This window comes from Amblyomma maculatum, chromosome 6 (assembly GCF_055883805.1).
Source record: "Amblyomma maculatum isolate TAMU_Amacu chromosome 6, ASM5588380v1, whole genome shotgun sequence".
NCBI lineage: Eukaryota > Metazoa > Arthropoda > Arachnida > Ixodida > Ixodidae > Amblyomma > Amblyomma maculatum.
Window position 1 is genome coordinate 106,044,622 of NC_139349.1, and position 19,932 is coordinate 106,064,553.

At 48.0% G+C, this 19,932-nt stretch overlaps 2 pseudogenes; both read left to right on the forward strand.

The window, feature by feature from the left end:
• The first annotated feature begins 224 nt into the window (after nt 1-224).
• Nucleotides 225-2,514, forward strand: LOC146186504 (cullin-3 pseudogene; annotated as a pseudogene).
• A 16,063-nt stretch (nt 2,515-18,577) lies between these two features.
• Nucleotides 18,578-19,687, forward strand: LOC146186505 (cullin-3 pseudogene; annotated as a pseudogene).
• Nucleotides 19,688-19,932: the final 245 nt, after the last annotated feature.

A 19,932-nucleotide genomic window follows, 5' to 3' on the forward strand; every position in this document is an offset into this window, starting at 1 on the left:
TCTATTCCCTAGTATTTTTTTTTTATTTATTTTTGCGATGTAGGTATACATCTCAAAATCCAATATCTCTGCACCCCAATTCTTGGCCGATCCCCCTCTGTAGGTATGTGCTATCAAATTAGAGGAGAACAACAACAACAACACGCGTGAACAGCACACTAGAAGAGAACGAAGACCTGCGGTTTGGCACGGTTGGCTCGAGCGGCGAGTTACGCGCATTAGGGATGGACGCCATGGCCTCGCTCATTGCGGAAAAGGACGCCAAGGTCGGGCTATCTGGAGAGCCTCCGCATGTCATGGGCGAAGGCTGCGGTGAGAACCTCTGGTCGCCCCTGCGGAGGGCCATCCAGGACATCCTGGATAAGTGCGACAGCGGCCAGAGCTTCTCCGATCTCTACCGAAGAGCCCACGTCATGGTGGCCGGGGGACAAGGAAGGCTGCTGCACACCGGACTGCGTGAAGCCGTGACTGAGTACCTGGTAAACAAAGTCCGACCAGCCGTCCTGGCCTCCGCCCACGACGACTTCCTGCGTACTCTAAATCAAGCCTGGAACGACCATCAGTCAAGAATGCGACGGATCAATGACATCGCTTTATATTTGGAGCAGCGATACCTGCCACAGAACAAATTGTGCAGCGTTAAAAACCTCGGGCTGCTTCTTTTCCGAGACGAGGTTGCGCGACACGGAGACATACGGGACAAGCTGCAAGAGATGCTCCTGCACGCAATGAGCCGACATCGCGAGGGTGAGATGGTCGACAGGATGTTAATCAAGAACGCCTGTAAGATGTTGAGTGAACTGAGCTTTAATTCGAGATCAGTTTACGAGGAGGACTTTGAGCGTCCTTTTTTGGCCGAGGCAGAAAAATTCTACGATGTTGAAAGCCAAAAGCTGTTAGAAAAGAGCGTGATCGACTATATCGAAATGACGGAGCGGCGCATGGGCGAAGAGTCTGAAAGGGTAAAGCTTTTCCTGGAACCTAGTACTGAACCCCTCATTCAGGAAATAGTGTACCAGAAGTTGGTTGCCAACCACGTGTGCGCCATAGCGGAGAAGGAAGACTCAGGCGTTGTGGCCATGTTGAAGAACGAAAGGGTGGGTGATCTCGCTCGCTTGTTTCAGCTACTAAGCCGCGCAGAGAACGGCCGCAAAACAGTAGCACAGTGTGTGAGCAAGTACCTGCGCGAGTTGGGCCGACCGCTCATGGCGGAGGACGGTGATAAAGTAAACTCGCTGTACGTGGTTAAAGAGCTGATGGAGCTAAAAGATCACTTCGAGCGCATTCTGAACAGCTGTTTCAGCGACAAACACTTCGTCAGGCAGATTATAAACGCTGACTTTGAGTACATCCTCAACCTAACCACCAAAGCGCCGGAGCATGTGGCCGCGTTTGCAGACGCCGCGCTGAGGAAGGGGACAAAAGAAATGCCGGAACAAGAGTTTAAGCAGCTCTTAGACAAAACTGTCATATTCGCCCGCTTCCTGCATGATAAAGACCTTTTCGAGCGTTTCTACAAGCAGTATTTATGCAAACGCCTACTGCACAACAAGATAGTGTCGAGTGATGCAGAGAGAGCCATGGTCTTCAAGCTCAAGGTAGCGTGTGGTGCCATGTTCGTCTCGAAGTTTGAGACCATGATGAATGACATGTCCATATCCAAGAAATTGACAGAGGAGTTCAGAAGCGCCGTCGCATCATGTAGAATGGAACTGCACGGAGTGGACTTGACTGTACGCGTGCTCACGACGGGCTTCTGGCCTTTCCCTGAGGTTACGCAGCAGTGCAACATACCCGCTGCCCCCCGTGATGCTTTTGAGACGTTCCGGCGGTTCTACCTAGCCAAACACGGCAGGTCGAAAGCTGGACCTACAGCCTCAGAAGGGCTGGGTGGACATGAAAGCGGTGTTCTACCCACCAGCAGAGCCATCTACTTCATCGGCGCTCTCCGCTCAGCTCAGGGGTCAGCGCACATACGTCATCTTGGTGACGACCTACCAGATGTGCGTGCTGATGCTGTTCAACAGCCGTGAAAAGATCACGTACGAGGACATTGCCTCCGAGACGTGCATTCCCGAGACCAACTTAATGCGAGCTCTGCAGTCGTTAATAGTAGGCGAGGCCTCCGAACCGATCCTCGTCAAGGAACCTCCGACGGTCGGTTTCGAGTCAGGTCACGTGTTTACAGTAAACGAATCTTTCACCTCCCATCTGAACAGGGTGAAGATCCGTAAGACCACCGCCAAGATATGGGGCGGCTCTAAAGGATACGAGAATGTTGCGCGCAATGTGGACGAAGATCGGCGGTTTGTGATCGAGGCTGCCATTGTGCGGGTTATGAAGTCAGAACGGAAGCTATCACATAGTGAGATCGTCGCCAAGGTTACCGATTTGCTGAGCGAGAGGTTCATCCCTGACGACGAGGTTATCAAGAAAAGAATCGATGTGCTCATAGACCGCGACTTTTTGGAGCGGGATCGCTATAACGACAATGTGTACAACTACGTGCCATGAATGAGGTGGTGCTTCCAGAAATGGGCCTCTGTGCCCCTAGCAACGAAATTCTAAAATAAACGAAACGAAATGTACATTCAGTGCCGCCTTTTCCATTTCTTTCTAGCCGCTGCCTGAAATTCTTAGGGTGCACAAGTTCTCCAAGATGGCATTTAGAGATCGAGAGGCGAGGGTCAACTTCTACCTTGCATTCGTGGAGCGCTTGGCTAAAATTACATGAGGGCAATGTTGCTCTTTCTGCAAAACTCTGTAAATTTGGCAATAGTATTTTCTAGCTAATGGTTCCAGGACGCGTCCCACGTGTTGATTTAGCAACCATGCCTTACTTTCGTGACCTTGACATCATCGGTGCTCATTGTTTCCTTTAATGAACTAATTTATCTCCTGCTCGCCATTTTTGTTAGATTTCGGTTTTATATTTGTGTTTGATAGCTCTTCAATTTCTCCAACTGTGTGTATACTTGCATATTGGCTAGTTTCTGTCTATACAGTGCAACGCTAAACTTTCGTGCCGCTAAAATTTCGTGCTCTTTTGTCTGCAAGCACTCTTCCATCCAGTTTTTCCATCACTGCAAGCCCTGATACTCGGCTGCGTTCACTCGACTGCCCAAGCACATAACGATTTCTCTCCCATGTTGCGCTATTTTTAACATTAAAGCATTTCTTGCCTCAATTTTTGAGTGAACAGAAAATTTTCCAGAAATAGATAATAAGTAAATCAATCACCGATAAGTCAATCATAACTATAACTTGAGTAGTCATAGTAACAGTTCATTTGTCATAGCCATAGTATTAGTAAATCATAACAATGGTCAATAAGTCATGGTTAGTCATAGTCATAATAAGTATGTTAGTGTCTGACGTCATAAGGGTTCAATGCAGATGGCGCCACGGCATGCCCAGGCATGTTTGAACACGCCATGCGTTGCCATAGTTATAGTGGTAGCGCAGCTGCATGCCCAATAGAGAACTGCTTTTGCATTGCCGCATGTAGGGAGGCTTAAGAGCCCTCCAGAATTTTTCCTTATTTTTCCACACCTGTTTCAGAACTACCGAATTCGTCGCAGCAACATATTGCACCACATGGTCTGCGATGAAATCAAACGCGTAAGCCTCAGTGCTCACCACCATGTTTCAGTATCTCTGGGCATATTTCTTATGTCGATTTCGGGAACCTATAGACATTTTCTTTCACTTTTACCTTGCAAGACGTTCGCAATAACTTTGATGGGGAGGAGGAGGAGGAGGACAAAACATCTTTATTTAGTCAGCGAGGGGGGGGGGGGGGGGGCTCAGTCCAGGGTCCCGTTGGCCGTGGCTGCAGTAACAGCGCGGCGAGCCAGCCATTGCTGGCGCTCCAGGCAGGGGCCCTGCAGGGTGGCCTCCCAATCTTCCATGCAGGGGAGGGAGAGAGGGCTTAGAGCAGGGGTAACTTGGCACGCCCAAACCATGTGGTAGAGCGCTGCCCGCTCACCGCAATGTGGAGATGCTGTGCTACCTAGATCAAACTAGCCAAAGAGCGATCAAGCTGTAGGCTCACCTTAAAGTTTCGAAGCACGTGCCGACCTCACTGTGTAGAGGATGTGGAAATCTGGCAACTCTGGCATTAACGCTAAATAAGGACCGTACAATTCTGCGTATGCCCAGAAATTTTGTACATTTTCTGGCAAAGATCTAACACATGGAAATGTAGTTTGTGAATCCAGACGTGCCCCCAACAGACGCTCTATCAGCTGGGGTTTCCAAATCTCACAATCTTCTCCTGGAATCAAACATACTGTTAAGTGCGCTATACTGGTTCAATAGTAAAATCATGTAAATTGGGTAGCCTAGATGCTCTACGCGGAAAGCAGCTCTCACGTATCAGACGTGTGGAGTGGACGCGCACAGGCGACGCTTCCGCCGTCTGCGAGCGTCCACAAGCTCTCCAGCTTAATTGTGGATGTTGTTGTTGTTGTTGTTGTTGTTGTGGCTGTATAGCAAGAAGGAAAAGAAAATACACGGGCCTGCTACTGGCTCTGTAGCTGAGCCACCTCCGCTGCTTCGTGCAGACAGAAGAGAAAACAGAGAAGAAAGAAAAGAAAGAGGGATAGAAAGACGCGCGCCGCAACAACAGCCGTCGTCTACCATCGAAGAGGTGGCGGGTGCAATGACGGCCTACAACAGGTAAAGATTCGAACAGGCTAGCCCCCGCCACAAGCGGCAGTGACCTACCTGTCCCAGCCCCATATCCAGTGTTAGAGTCGAGACGGCCGGTGGGAATGGGTTTATTGTCGACGGCTTGTCGGCACACATACAGAGCATGAGGAACACGCCACCCTACATGGGCAGGCTATTTATATCATTATGATGGCGCTGAGGTACAGATGTACAGGTGCGGAGATAAGTAAACAGAGCACGCTTTGCCGTTCAAATTAAAATCCCGCCTTCTGTAATAGAAGTAAGCAAACAATACTTGTCCGAGTGAAAAGGTGCTACGTTCTACTACCAGTTCGCACGTACCACGATTGCCAGTTTCAATTATAAATCGCGTGAAAAATTTTAGAATGAAATTGCATGCTCCGTTTACTTTTGTCCGCATCGGTACGTGGTTCTCTGCTGGTTATAATATGCAACACATTTGCTCCCCTTAATTTGGATTGCTGCCATGCGATCATTGGAACCGATACCTTTCGGACAATCGTCGGGTCCTTGTGGATCGCCATAAGGGCACTGGTCCTTCTTCTTCTTCTTCTTCTTCCTTGATATTGGGCACATACCCACGAAGGGGGATTGGCCAGGGTTCAGTGTGGACTGCCAAATGTCCTACACAAACTGAATTAGTGTATTAAAGTAATTGACAACTAAACAAAAACATAAGATTTAAAATCACAAAAGGTATTGAATGAAAAAATATGAAGCAAAAATTTGGAGTTTTATAAATTTGGAATGCAATTAGCAAGGGAATCTGTCCGTAGCTGTGATGTAGTTATGTAAGTACTGACAAATTTGAGGCAACGCAAATCCTTTCGCACTCGCACCGAAGGAGAGTAGAAGCGGAACCGACAACGTAAATCCCAAGCGTGCAATTAGAGTTTCTAAATGCACCCTCCTCTGATGTGAAAACCTTCGGCAAGCGAGAAGGAAGTGATCAATATTTTCAATTTCACCGCAAGCCTCACAAAGGTTTGTGGGGCTGATCCCGCATCTACATAAATAAAGATTTAGGCGAGGAATCCTGCATCTCAGAAGAGTCATCGTTACCTCACACTGCCGTGATTTACATGCTCGAACTTTCCATGAGTATATGAGATGCTGGTATTCGGCTGTAGATAGCAAAGAATCATTGCATGCAGCGGCTAGGTATTGATATCGCTGGAAACGGGACATTCCAAAAATGGTGATATTAGGGATGGAACATGAAACAGATGCATCAAGAGCTGATTTAGCCAGGAAATCTGCCGCTTCGTTCTGGAAAATACCGCTGTGTCCGGGGACCCGGATGAAGCGTATTTCTTTCACCCACCCCGGTATGAAATACTTTAGTGAGCGGCTCAACAGAGCATCCCGTGCTGACTCCAGTGACAACAAAACAGAAAGAGAGTCTGATAGAAAAATTATTTTTGACTGACTGCAGGGAACTTTTAGTAGCGCTAGCCCAATTGCCATAAACTCTGCTAGAAATATCGGTGTGTAATCCGGGACACGCACCGAAAAACTCCAGGAAAGAGACTCCGAAAAAATTCCAATCGCAGCTTTGTGCGCAATCACAGACGCATCAGTGACAGTGTGATCAGGGAACGTTTCAAGGTGTTCACATAGGAGACTGGATATTAGACTTGAGGGTAAGTGCTTCACATTAAATGGAAATATAGAATCATAATATATATCCACAAAGGACGTTGAGCAACCAATAGGACATATAGAAGCAAGGTCCGCACCAATGTTTGTTAAAATGCACTGCATAAAAACAACCTGGGGCTTGCAGACCCTTGGCCACTGGTGAGTGAGGAAGAGGGCGGGGTTTGACACAAAAATAGGTATAGCCACACCGGGAGTAGTCTCAAATGATCGCAAGAATGATCTGACAGTTAGAAGGCGGAAACGGGATTTAAGGTCCGCACTGCGGGCCTCCAAGTACAGAACAGTGGTAGAGACTGACTGTGGAAGCCCTAGGCAGAGGCGCAGCGCCCGTCTTTCTAAAATCAGCAAAGGATGCAGCTTATGTTTTGGACACCCAGAAAAAAGAATGCAGCCAAATTCCAGAATCGGTCTCACATAGGCTTTGTACAAAAGTAGAAGAGTATCTCGACGCATACCAAATTTCCTGTTACTTATCCGTATCAGCCTACCAAGGGCACGTTCACCTTTCCGAACATTAGACTTGATGTGAAGCCTCCAATCCATACTAGCATCATACGTAATGCCTAATTACCGCACAGATTCCACTTGAGGTATGACATCTGAGCGGTAGTTTAACGAAATATATAAGGGGGTTACGGTTTTAAAAACCAGCACACTACTTTTGGACACATTTAAAACCAATTTAATTTTGTCCAACCAGACCTCAAGCGCATTTAGGTAATTCTGTAGTGAACAATATAGGTCATGAATATCTTTTCCAGAGGCGAAGAATGCTATGTCGTCTGCATATACATATACAGTGACATCAGGATGAACCGGAATATCGCACATTAATATATTAAAAAGGAGTGGGGAGAGCACAGAGCCCTGAGGCACCGCTCTTGTCTGTGCATAGGTGTCTGAGATTAATGAGCCATCAGTGCAAAAGAATTCTCATCCTTTCAAAAATTCCCTGATCCACGCATAAATGTAGAACTGCGGACGTAATAATGACAACTTGTTAAATAGAATGGAATGTTCAATGCTGTCATAGGCCTTAGCAATATCGAGCGTCCCTAACGCTGATACCTCCTTGTTGTACATTGCAAGGCGAATCCTGCTTTCTAAATCTACATGTGCAGACCATATTGAGCATCCATTGCAGAAACCAATCTGGGAAGAACTCAAAGCATTAACCTTTGAGATATGCTTTGAGAGGCGGCCATGTACAATTCTTTCTATTAATTTTACAAGATTCGAAGTCAAAGCTATCGGCCGAATGTTTTCAACATGAAATCCTTTATCAGGGTCTTTCAAGAGCAATATAATTTTCGCCACTTTCCAGACGTGCGGCAGCCATGCAGATTCTAATGATTCATTAACCAGATCCAGGAGATCCTGAGTGAAATCATTTGCTAAAATTTTGAGCATACCTACCGTAACCCCGTCCCAACCTGGAGCCGAGTTTTTCATGGAAGAAATCACAGATAGGAGTTCTGACCTATCAACCTCAACATAGTCTGAGCAGGAAATGGGAGCGTGCAAGGGAACTCTGCACTGCTCCTGGAAACGTAATGCTAGCCCTTGTGCAATTTGTTCCTACTCATCCTTTGCATCCTGTGGAGACAACACTATTGAACTTAAAGACTGAGAAAGGTGCGAGTTTCTATTTTGTTCCATGAAACGATACAAAGCCTTCCTGTGCTTAGGGTTTGACAAATAAGTATTTAAATTTTCGTTGTACTCGTCCTTTCCCTGCGCTATGGCTCTTTTGAATGACGCCGAACAAAATTTGTAGTTTATCCAGTTTACTGGGCTCTGGTTATAAGAAAGGCTTTTCCATGCTGCTTTTCTACGACGGAAGGCTTTCTCACACGCGTCATTCCACCATGGGGATGGCAACTTATTGTTTACTGTAGACCGCACAGGGAACTGGGAATCTACAGTAGCATTCGCAATTGAGGAAAATACCTTTTGTGCTTTGTCAGTCCTACATGAACAAAGGTTTGATTTGAGGGAAAAATGTAGCGAAGCTGCATATTTGGCGTTGTTTACTAGTTTACGGTCCAAAGTTCTATCTCGTGTTGTGCTCATCATGATGGTAAATGTTATTGGAAAGTCGTCACTAGATGTACTGTCTACTGTGAACTATCCTCCTATACCTATCCCACCTGCTGCCAAGGATAAATCGATGACAGATTGCGAATTACCGCGCATGAAGGTTATAGCCCGAGAATTGCAGCAGCGCACAGCATTTGCCGACATCCATGTCCATAACAGCTGTCCACATGCGTCGGGGTAGTTATCCCAAAGAGTATGGTGCGAGTTAAAATCACCTGCAATAACTACCCTATTAGAATTTGTAAGTAATCTGTCAAAATAGTCTGTGCTACGTACACCTGTGGGGCAGTAGACGTTAGTGACTGTGACAGGGCCACAATGCGGCAATGTGATATCTACAGCCAAAATCTCACACTCAGGATTTATTATTGTTTTGTTTATTTTTGCCAGGTGACATAATTTTGACGATATCAAAGTTAAGAAACCACCGCCCCTACCGTTTACACGATCGGCGCGGAAAACATGATATTTCTTTAAGGTAAACGACTTTGCTGGGAAGAGCCAAGTTTCTTGTAAAAGCACTATGTCTGGCTTATGTGTTGAAAGGAGAAGATATAAATCTGGAAGTGAAGATACAATAGAGCGACAATTCCACTGCAGAACTTGTACACCTGCCATGATTACTTACCTAAAATTGAGGCCGCAACAGCCTCTTTTAACACATTGGTTTGCTGTAAAACTTTGGAAGGCCCTTTTTTAGTTTTGGTCTGGGAAATGGAGGACTTAGAGGGTGAGCTAGAAGCACGGCGCTTTTGAGTAGGGCATGCCATTTCAACATCATTAGAGCAAATACCTTTGCGAGAAATGCCTACAGGGACACTATCGATTGGGTGAACTTGAGTCAGCACTAGAGGAGAATCTGCATTTAAACTTTCAGCACTGGTTTGAGATGAAATAGCTGCTGGAGTCAGCACACGTTGAGGTGGGCAAGATGACTGGCTGCCAACAATACTAGACAAAGCTTCAGTAAAGCTGATAAGCATACGGTCAACCCCGACAGAAAGGGCTTTTTTAACCGTTTTCACAATTGCGGTAGACAACGTGGTCTCAAAGTCTGGAGTAGAAGGGCGCACACAGTTGGCATAAGTGTGCCTTTTCCAATCAAGAAGGGCATAAGCATCTGCTCGAGAGCGACGATTCTCTTGAATTAATTCTAGTAACGCCTGCTCCTGAGATCGTTTCTCACAACTGGCGTCATCAGCCGAGTGCTCGTTACTACGCAGACAACAGCTAGATCTTGCAGCGGTACAGCTATTAGAAGAGTGTCCTTCCTCACACACCCTCCATCTTGTCGCAGACTTACACCCTCTTCCACTGTGTCCAAATCGCCAACAGTTGGTACATTGAAGGGGGCGAGGACGTAGCGGGTCAATGCGATAAATAATTGGCCAAATTTTTAACTCAGATGGACACATGAGACCTGCAAAAATTGTTATAACTGACTCTGTAGCAACACGCACCCCGGCCACTATGCGAGAGCAGCGATACACTGAAAGAACACCAGCTCCTGCGTCCTGAAATTCCTCCAAAATTTCTTGAGCAGTAGATGCAGGATCCGCTCCTCGCACAATACCCTTAGTGCAAGCCAGCTGTTTAGGAATAAAGACTTTGACAGGAATCGATGTAAAAGAACTGCAGCGTAGCAGAACTGACACACAATTAATGTTTGTAGATTTGCAAACTATACCTCGTCTCCCGAAAGGTCGCACCTCAGAGATATTAAGGTAGTGATCCGTCAGCCTTTTGAGTTGCTGCTGAATAGTTTTCGGATTTTTCATTTTTCATTTTCAGCCTTCCATCGCCTATCGGTATCAGTGCGACAGGAATCACATCGACACCATTTTTAGCAAATGATTCCAGAGGCAAGCTTTCATTCGGCAGGCTGGCGAACCAATCTGCCGAGCCCGCTCCCGGGGAGGGGGTCCTACTGGCTGCTGTGTGGAAGTCTGTTCGCTATACTGATCACTCTCCCGTTGCCACTGACGACTGCACGAATGGGATGGCGTCTAATGTACCTTCACTCGGTGAAATGTCGGGTACCTTCTCGATTTGAGGCTCTACGTTCTCAGACAGCGGAATATCGGACCAGGTAACCCTCGACGATTCCAGTTTACATCTTATGTGATCTGCATGAAAAAACCGAAGAACTCCGCCTACCCGTACCAGGAATGTCACTGACACCTTCTTAACAATTTTTCCAAGCCACCAGTTCACCCTTTCGTACCTTGCTTTCGTTGCGGACGGTGCGTATATATATATATCTCTTCGCCTGGCGTAAAATCGCGGCTGTTTCCTTTTCTCGCATCTGCCATGAGCTTATTTTTTTTTTCTTCTGCTTATCCACACCCTCATTCTGCCTAGTTTCAACATGGACAGTCTGATTCAAATTTTTCGTCCGAGAAACAATTCGCAGGGCACTGATTCTGAGAATGAATGAGGGGTCGTCCTGTATAAAAACAAAAAATATCAATACGGTGCTTCGGCCGCCTCTCTCATCTTCGGGCTGCAATTTCAAGATACCCCTCTTTGTGATCTGCACAAGGTTTTCCATTGCACCGTTTGATTGAGGGTGATATGGCGGCGTTAAAATGGACTTTACATCATTTTGCTCTAAGAAGTGTTGAAATTCACTGGATCTGAATTGCTGGCCGTTGTCTGTCACCACAGCATTGGGTAGGCCATACGCTGCAGAGCTTTCCCTTACTGCCTGCACCGTGGCCAAGGCTGATTAGGCGTCTGCCAGCAGCAGCAATGATTTCCCTTCTACTTGCGCAAAATCCAAATGAACCTTTTCCCAGGGATTTGCAGCTATTGGCCAAGATTGAATCGGTACTGACTGCGCAGATTTCCGCACACTTTGACAGACCTCCCATGTTCGTACTATGTCCTCTAAATCTGTATCAATATTTGGCCACCAAATCCAGCTTTGGGCCAGCATTTTGATTTTTGTCATTCCTGGGTGGCTCTCATGCATTTATTTATTTATTGTACCCTCAGGGCAAAAGGAATTAGAGAGGGGAGTGGGTTACATAGAATACAACAGTAAATACAATGCAGTGAATGTTATATGAATTCAGAATTAGTTTTCTTCAAAATAAACAAAATTAGCTAATGCATCGCGAAACCTTTGGTTATCTTTAATGGTTGCAATGTCGGAGGGAAGGCGGTTCCACTCGATGGATGTCCGGGGAAGGTATGACTGAAAAAAAGCTTTGGTATGGCATTTAGCGGTTCCCACCTTGTGACGATGGTCGCTGCGACGAGAAATGTATCATGGTGGTAAGATCAAGTCGTCGTGTAGTGTGTCGTGATAATATATTTTGTGGAACAGAGTTAAGCGATTGATTTTCCTGCGAGATTGTAAGGCTGGGAGGGAAATATCTTTCGTGGCTGTGATGCTCGCAGTACGGCTATAATTTAAACACAGAACACTTTTCCTGAGGGCTGTCGGGATAACGATCCGATTGTTCCACAACAAACAACCCTGCTCTAGCGACAGATAATGTCAACGATTAAAATACTGGCGGCATTGCTGTTCTGTTTCTTGTGGCCAACCCCGCCACGTCATGTCGACTACTGCTCTCAAAACCTCATCCCTGCTTGTTTCTTCAGCTACTTCATCGGCTGTGAAGGGAATCTCCGATAGTGACGAGAAAATTTTAATTTCTTTCGTCGCCAGCAGTTGTTTCCAACGGAGCCTTGATAAACCGTCTGCGTGGTCGACATGTTGACCCTTCTTGTACTTGATCACATACTGATAAGAGGCCAAAACGTTTTCAATCGCAGCACTTTTGCAATCGCTACTTGACTACCGTGTCTCCTTGGATCAAACAACTGCGTCAGTATCTGCGAGCACCGCTTCGAGGCCATATGCCGATGCGTCCCACGTCAGGCGGAGCGATTTGTTTTCATCGTACAAAGCTAGCACTGACTCCTCGCTTAGAAGTAATTTGCGTTTCTGAAAGTGCTCTCACACTCTTGTCCACTCCCATGAACAATTTTTTTCTGAGCAGCTTGTAGAGTGGTTCTAGGGTCGTTGCTGTTTGAGAAAGGAACCTAGCGTAAAATTCACTAGTCCTAGAAAAGCCTTTAGTTCGGAGACGCCAGTCGGGGTTGAAGCCTTCAATATGGCTTCTACTTTATCTTTCGTGGGATGAATGCTGACTGCGCCAACTTCGTGACCTAGGTAGTGGACGCGGAGTTTCAGAAATTGACATTTATCGGCGTTGGCACGTGTACCACGCTTCCGTAGTCTGTAGCACCTGTTCAGTACGTCTCAGGCACTCGTGTTCAGCTTTTCCTGTTATGAGAACATCATCGAGATAGCACACTGGGCCCTCCAAGACAACCAATATCCAATCCATTACCGACTGGAAAATGGCAGGGGCGCTCGCGACACCAAGCGGTAAACGCGTGAAGCGAATAAGGCCGAAGTGTGTGTTTATCGTTAGCAACTTTTGCGAATGGCTATTTATTTCAAGTTGCAAGTTGGCCTTCGATAAATCCAGTACCCTGAAACAAGTCCCCTCTGCCAATGATGCGAACATATCTTCCGGCAGCGGCAGCGGGTAATGAGCTACGGATATACAAGGGTTTAGGGACACATGGTAGTCGCTACATAGCCTGACGGCTTCTTCGTCACTCTTAATTCAGAACTGCATTCATGCATACACGAACCTGACCCCACCTGGCGTCCGATCCAGGCGTCCGTGCGCCCTTTCATTATCAGCTTCCTCGAACGCCGCACCACATAGCAAACAGAAGCAGACCCAGATGTCTTGGACGCGGTAGTGCGACGTTTGAAATTGGTTTACATGACAGAGGCGCAGTATCTGTCACAATTCTCCATGCCGTAAAGGAAGGGAGGAATGTGAAAAAGTAGTCGCCGTTTTTACTCGAAGCATCATTCACCGCCACATTCGCAGCAAATGCGTAGCAGAATGCGGCACTCAGGCTTTTGCCTTTCACTACATTAGTCGCCAAAGTGTCTCATAATTTTTAACTCTCGCTCTCGAAAGCGTCACCCTCTGCCGACAGCTCCCGCTGACAACGATGAGAGCTTAAAGGTTTTCGCCTTAAAAGTAAAGTAGTTAAAGTTGAAGGGTTAGCTAAGTTAAAAGCATAAAAAGAAAGGTTGAGCATTGTGATATCACCACCCCGTTTCAAAGGGGACGCTCATAACATCCATCTATCCAACCCACCCACCCACCCACCCACATACACAAACATCGATCCATGAATTCATCCATCCGTCCGTCCATACATTCATCCCTCCATTATCCATCTGTCCGTCCGTCCATCCGTCCGTCCATCTGTCCGCCCGTCTATCAGTCCTTCCGTCCAACCATCTATCCATCCATCCGCCCGTCCGTCCATCTGTCCATCCGTCCATCTGTCCATGCGCCCGTCCATCTGTCCGTCTGTCCGTCTATCCGTCCGTCCGTTCGTCCGTCCATCCATCCTTCATTCGTCGTTCATCCGTCAGTCTGACCATCCATCCAGCATGCATGCATGAATGCTGCTGAGGCGACTCTGGAAAGATGGCGCGACAAGGAGAAGTGGAATTTACATAACAGAACATTTCACAATTGGCTCGCACTAATTTTCAGAAGCACAGCATATGACAGTTTTACGTAAAGAACTCCTCCTGAAAACACGGAGTCGCCGTCTTCCTGCTTCAGTCGGAAAAAATACCGGAAGTTTCAAAGCTTACGCATTGGGGAAATGTTCAAGGAAAGCCAAAATTGACGAGGTTCCTATTACAGGGGAATTTCAGAAAATATAAAATTTGACGTAATTCAATGAAGTAACTTAGTCGGTTTCGGGTGTTTGAATCCAATCTTCTGCGTGTCAGGCGGGCATGGAACAAACCGACCACGAAGATTTTTGAAAGCGAAAGCTTTTTCCTATTCTCCTCTATAGCTTCTTCGCCGTGTGAGGCGTGTGGGCATGTTTGTCCCTGGACGCCTCGCCGAGGGGGTGCAGTGGTAAGCCGCCCGACTACTGTGCCGGAGTACCCGGGTTCGAACCCAACCTCGGCGGCTGCGTTTCGATGGGGGCGAAACGAAGAGGTGTCCGTGTGCTGTGCGATGTCAGCGCACGTTAAAGATCCCCAGGTAGTCAAAATTACTCCGTAGCCCTCCACTACGGCTCCTTTTTCTCTTTCCGCTTTCACTCCCACCTTCCTCCCTTCCCTTAAGGCGCGGTTGCGGTGTCCACAGAAAACAAGTGAGACAGTTACCGCGCCTTTCCCTTCCTATAAATAAATCAGTTTTTTGTCCTTGTACCGAGGAGAAACCACGGAACAGCTATGACGTCACTCAGTCGCCGCTAAAACCGAGGTAACCGCGCTCGCGTCTGTCTAGTCACGTGAGAACTGTGATGTCAATAAACAGCGGCTACTCTGGAGCCCCCGACTTCCCTTTCCGTTCGGTCCGGTGATGGCAGGGACCTTCTGCTCAGTCTGTAGTGTTCGTATATGTTTGCAGCCTCTCGTCCATCCCATAGTAATCAGGCGGCTCTACGGCTGCCCGGAAGTAGACAGCTCGGGCTAGATCGCGCGCCGCCTCATTGCCGGGGACGGATTCGTGCGCGGCGGTCCAAATAATTAGAATTCTTCTGTCTAGTTTTCATTTCTCTAGATTTTTTGCTGCCTTTTGCGAGACCCTCCCTTTTCCAAAGTTCCAGATAGCTGTTTTGCTGTAACTAAGTCCGTGGCTGGCGGTGCCTGCAAGCTGGGAAGTTTTCAAGTCCCGTCTGGGTTTTCCATACGCAAAGGGAGGAAAAGGCGGACGATAAATGCGAAACTTGCGGACAAAGGGGTACTTTGGATCACAAATCTGGCAATGCCTTGATTCCACTGGCGCCAAGGAAAACACAAATAGTACAGAAGCCTGGGAATTGCTACTGCGAGCGAATCACCCGCCAACTTGCAGCAAGCTATCCGCCTGGTGGCTGAAGCCGAGAAGAAACACTGTCGCTTCGCCTGTCTTTAGTCGCGGAGGCCCCGGCCCCCGTCCCACAGGTCTGCGTGCCTCCACAAACTATCCGGAGCCCTCCACTATGGCACCCCCTTCTCTCTTTCCACTCTCATTTCCACCTTCCTCCCTTCACTTACGGTACGGTTGAGGTGTCCACGGAAGAAGTGTGACATATACTACGCCTCTCGTTCCTGTGAACTAATTATTATTACTCTTATTATTATTATTATTAAATTATTATTATTATTATTATTACTATTATTATTATTATTATTATTATTATTATTATTATTATTATTATTATTATTATTATTATTATTATTATTATTATTATTATTATTATTATTAATATTACATGATAATCCAGGCCACCACGTCCTGCAGAGGACGTGTGGGAGAGGCGAAGCGTCGGCGTCGGTATGCACGCCGCTGGGAGGGATTCGGCTCGTTCCAACGCCGCGCACCTCTCACTTGTCGGACACCCGAGGCTTCTTGCATTGCAGCCTAGTCGAGCAGTGCAGCCACAGAAGGTGATCAACAGACGTCGTAGAGGCTCTCTACCTCCCTCGTGCAACCCTTTTCTTTTCCCTACTACTTTCCCGTTTCGTTCACGTTGAGAAAGTAAAGGCGTCTTGAACCTCGATGCTTTTAACCCTCCAAAACTGGTCTAGCCAGGCCAGAGCTATCACGCAACTTTTCTTTCGTAGCGAGAGCTAGGCCCGTATTCCGAGTTTGCGTCGTTATCGAAGTATTGCTATCTCACGTGACCTCTAGTCATTTGATGTCGTCAAGGTAGACGAGGCACGTCTGCCATTTCAGGCCGGCTAGGACAGTGTCCATCATTCTTTGAAAGGCTGCGGGAGCGGGACACACGCTGAAAGGAAGGACCTTAAATTCGCACAGTCCGTCAGGAGTAATAAATGCAATCTTCTCTCGATCACGTTCATCGACTTCGATCTGCCAGTGCCCACTGCGCAGATCGAGCGATGAAAAGTATCGGGCGCGGTGGAGTCGGTCGAAAGAGTCGTCGATTCGAGGCAATGGGTAGACAGACGACCTTGTTCGTAATTTTATTGAGCCTCCTATATATAGTCGACGCAGAATCTGAGTGTTTCATCCTTTTTAGCGACCAGCACAACTGGCGAGGCCCATGGGCTAGTGGACGGCTGGATCACATCATCGCTTAGCATTTCATCAACCTGCGCCCGAAAAGCCTCTCGTTCAGTTTGGTTTGGTTTGCGAGGTTTAACGTCCTAAAGCGACTCTGGTTATGAGAGACGCCATAGTGGAGCATTCCGGAAATTTCGACCACCTGGGGTTCTTTAACATGCACTGACATCGCACAGCACACGGGCGCCTTGCTTTCCGCCTCCAGTGAAAAGCGGCCGCCGAGAACGGGATTCGATCCCGCGTCCTTGGGAACAGTAGTGGAGCGCCGTAACCACTGCTCCACCCAGCCTCTCGTTCCTTCGCCGACACCCAGTAGGGGTGTTGGCGGATAGGGCGCTCGGTGGGATCAACTATAGTTCGATGTTTGGCTACTGACGTCTGTTTCACTTTGGAAGTGACGGCAAAGAAGTCATGGTAAGTGTTCAGAATTGCTTGAAGGCGGCGTTTCTGGGTAAGAGACAAAGCAGGATTCATGTCAGTTTGAACAGTATGTCCAGTGCTCTCGGGAGGGTTCTCGTTGGCCAGCGAAAGGGCGCAGTGGGCGGATAGCGCACTCACTTCGTCAAAATAGGCGATGGCTGTACCTTGAGGTTAATGGCGGTATTCGGCGCTAAAGTTCGTTAAAAGCAGTTTAATTCGTTTATTACTCAAGGCAAAGACCCCCCGAGCGACGCAGACTTGTAGGCTCAACAATAAATTCATGTTCGTTTCCGCGAGGCCTTGAAGGGCGGGAGGGTTGTCGCACTGTACTGTAACAAACAAGCTGGTGCGTGGAGGTAGAGTAACGTGTTCATTGCACACTCGGAAAACTGGCCTGCCTGTGTAGTCGTCGCTGTGTTGTGTGTAGTCGTCGGAAATTGTTCGGTGAGTAGAAAAAGACACCATGAAGTCACGGAGATCGATGATTGCGCCGTTCTCCCTAAGAAATTCAAGACCGAGAATCAGGTCTTTTGGAGCACTCTACTAGCACAACGAAGCAACACGAGAAAGTTACGCGGCGAATCTCGACGCAAATGGCGCCCACTCCGAGCGGCGGTACCACATGCTCTCCGGCTGTCCTTATCGGGACTCCGTGCCAAGGGGGTCAGGATTTTTCGCTGAATGGTAGCAAGACCACGACTCATAACGGAAAAATCAGCGCCGGTATATACAAGGCCAGTCGTGTGGTGGTGATCAAGGACGATCGGTGTCTCGGCGGAAGGTAGTTCACCGTCGACAAAGTGCGGCGTGTCAGGGATCGTCGGGCTCGTTGCGTCGAATTTGCGGCGTCGAAGGTAAGCTTCTGTAAACGTCGGGAAGCCGTCGGACTCGTTAGTCGTGCGGTGCGTCGATTGGGGACATCGGGGGAAAGCTGCGGCGATCATCGGAAAGTGTTCGTACTGTTGGTCGGAGCGGCCGGCCGGAGGTCGGTCGGTGTGATCGAATCGGTGAGCGGAGGATGTTGGTCGTAGTGTTCAGCGACGGCGGCCAAAAGGGCCCAGGCCCAAAGGGCCTTAACGCGGCGTGCGCGGGCGGCGGCAACCGCCAATGGGGTCCCTGACTCCACCCAGTATTATAAGGCCGAAGCCCTTAAGGCTCCGCGTCAAACCTCCCAATATGAAATAAACGTTTTCACCACCACCACCTACCCCCCCCCCCCCCCCGTTTTGGTGACCTGGACTGGCGTCCACGTCACCAAAACGGGCTCCAGAGATCGGGCTCAAAGTAGTAGCAGACTGTGTGAGCAGACACTTGCGGGAGCTGGGCCGATCCCTTATGTTGGTAGAAGGCGACAAAGCTGATTCGCTATGCCTTGTTAAAGATCTGATGGCTCTCAAGGATCACTTTGAACGCCTTCTGAACAGCTCTTTCAACTACGAGCGCTTGGTCACGACGAGCGCTTGGTCAAGCTGGTACTCGTTGCTGACTTTGAGTACATTCTCTGTGTGACCCTCAAATCGGCCGAGCATGTGGCCGTGTTTGTAGGCAACATGATGAGGACAGGGATAAAAGGAATGGACAACAGACAGGGTGAGCAGCTCTTCGACAAAATTGTCGTGTTCGTCCGATTCTTGCACGAGAAAGAGCTTTTCGAACGTTTCTAGAAACAACACTTATGCAAGCGGCTTCTACTCAACAGGAGCGCGTCAGAATTGGCCGAGATAACCATAGTCTCTAAGCTCAAGGTCGAATATGGTCCTATATTCACCTCAAAGTTCGAAGTCATGGTGAGAGACATGTCTGTTTCTAACACCATGGCAAATGAGTTCCAGACCGGCGTGGCTACATGCAACTTGGAAATGAATGGATTGCACTTGAATGTACTGGTGCTCACAATGGGCTTCTGGCCGTTCGCTGCCTTTAGGGAAAATTGCAAAATTCCGGCTGATCCCTTCGGCGCTTTTGAGACGTTTCGTCTCTTCTACCTATTTAAGCACTGCGGTCGAGTGCTGAATCTGCGGGCACAGTTAGGCTGGGCGGAGATGAAAGCTGTGCTCTACCCACCAGACCAGTAATCGGACTATTCAGCACTCTCCGTTCAGCTGAGTCGGCCACGGACGTACGCGATCTTGGTGTCGACGTACCAGAGGTGCGTGCTGATGCTGTTCAACAGGCACGAAAAGAGCACGCACGAGGACATTGTCTACGAGACTGGCATTCCCGAGACCAACCTAGTGCGCGCCCTGCGGTCTTTAACTGTAGGCAGAGACGACCAGCGGATCCTCATCAAAGAACCTCCGACGAATGATCTTGAGCCAAGTCACGTGTTTGCCGTGAGCGAGTCGTTCATAACTGACGTCAACAAGGTGAAGATCGGAACGGCCATTGCCAAGAAAGAAGGCGACTATAAAGGAAATGAGAACGTTGTGCGCAAGGCAGATGAACATCGACGGTTCGTGATTAAGGCCGCCATTGTGAGGATCATGAAGTCAGAAAAAAAGCTGTCGCCCGTCGAGCTAGTAGCCAAATTTACCGAGCTGCTCATTGCGAGGTTCACTCCTAGCCCCGAGGATATTAAGAAAAGAATCGAGGCTCCCATCGACCGCAAGTACCTGGAGCGAGATCCCGATAACGCCGAGATGTACACCTACGTACCATGAAAAGGCCGGTGCCTGCATGCATCAATGGTTTGGTCTCATCAGCAACCAAATTCACTCCTTATAATAAATACAATGCATATACGGGATAGCCTTTTTAACTTCCTTTTTAGTTGGTGGCCCGAAGCGAGGATCTGCTTTGGTTTGGTCACATCGGCAACTAAATTCACTCCTTATAATAAACACAATGTATATTCGGGATAGCCTCTTTTAGCTTCTTTATCGGCGGTGGCTGAAGCGAGAATGTG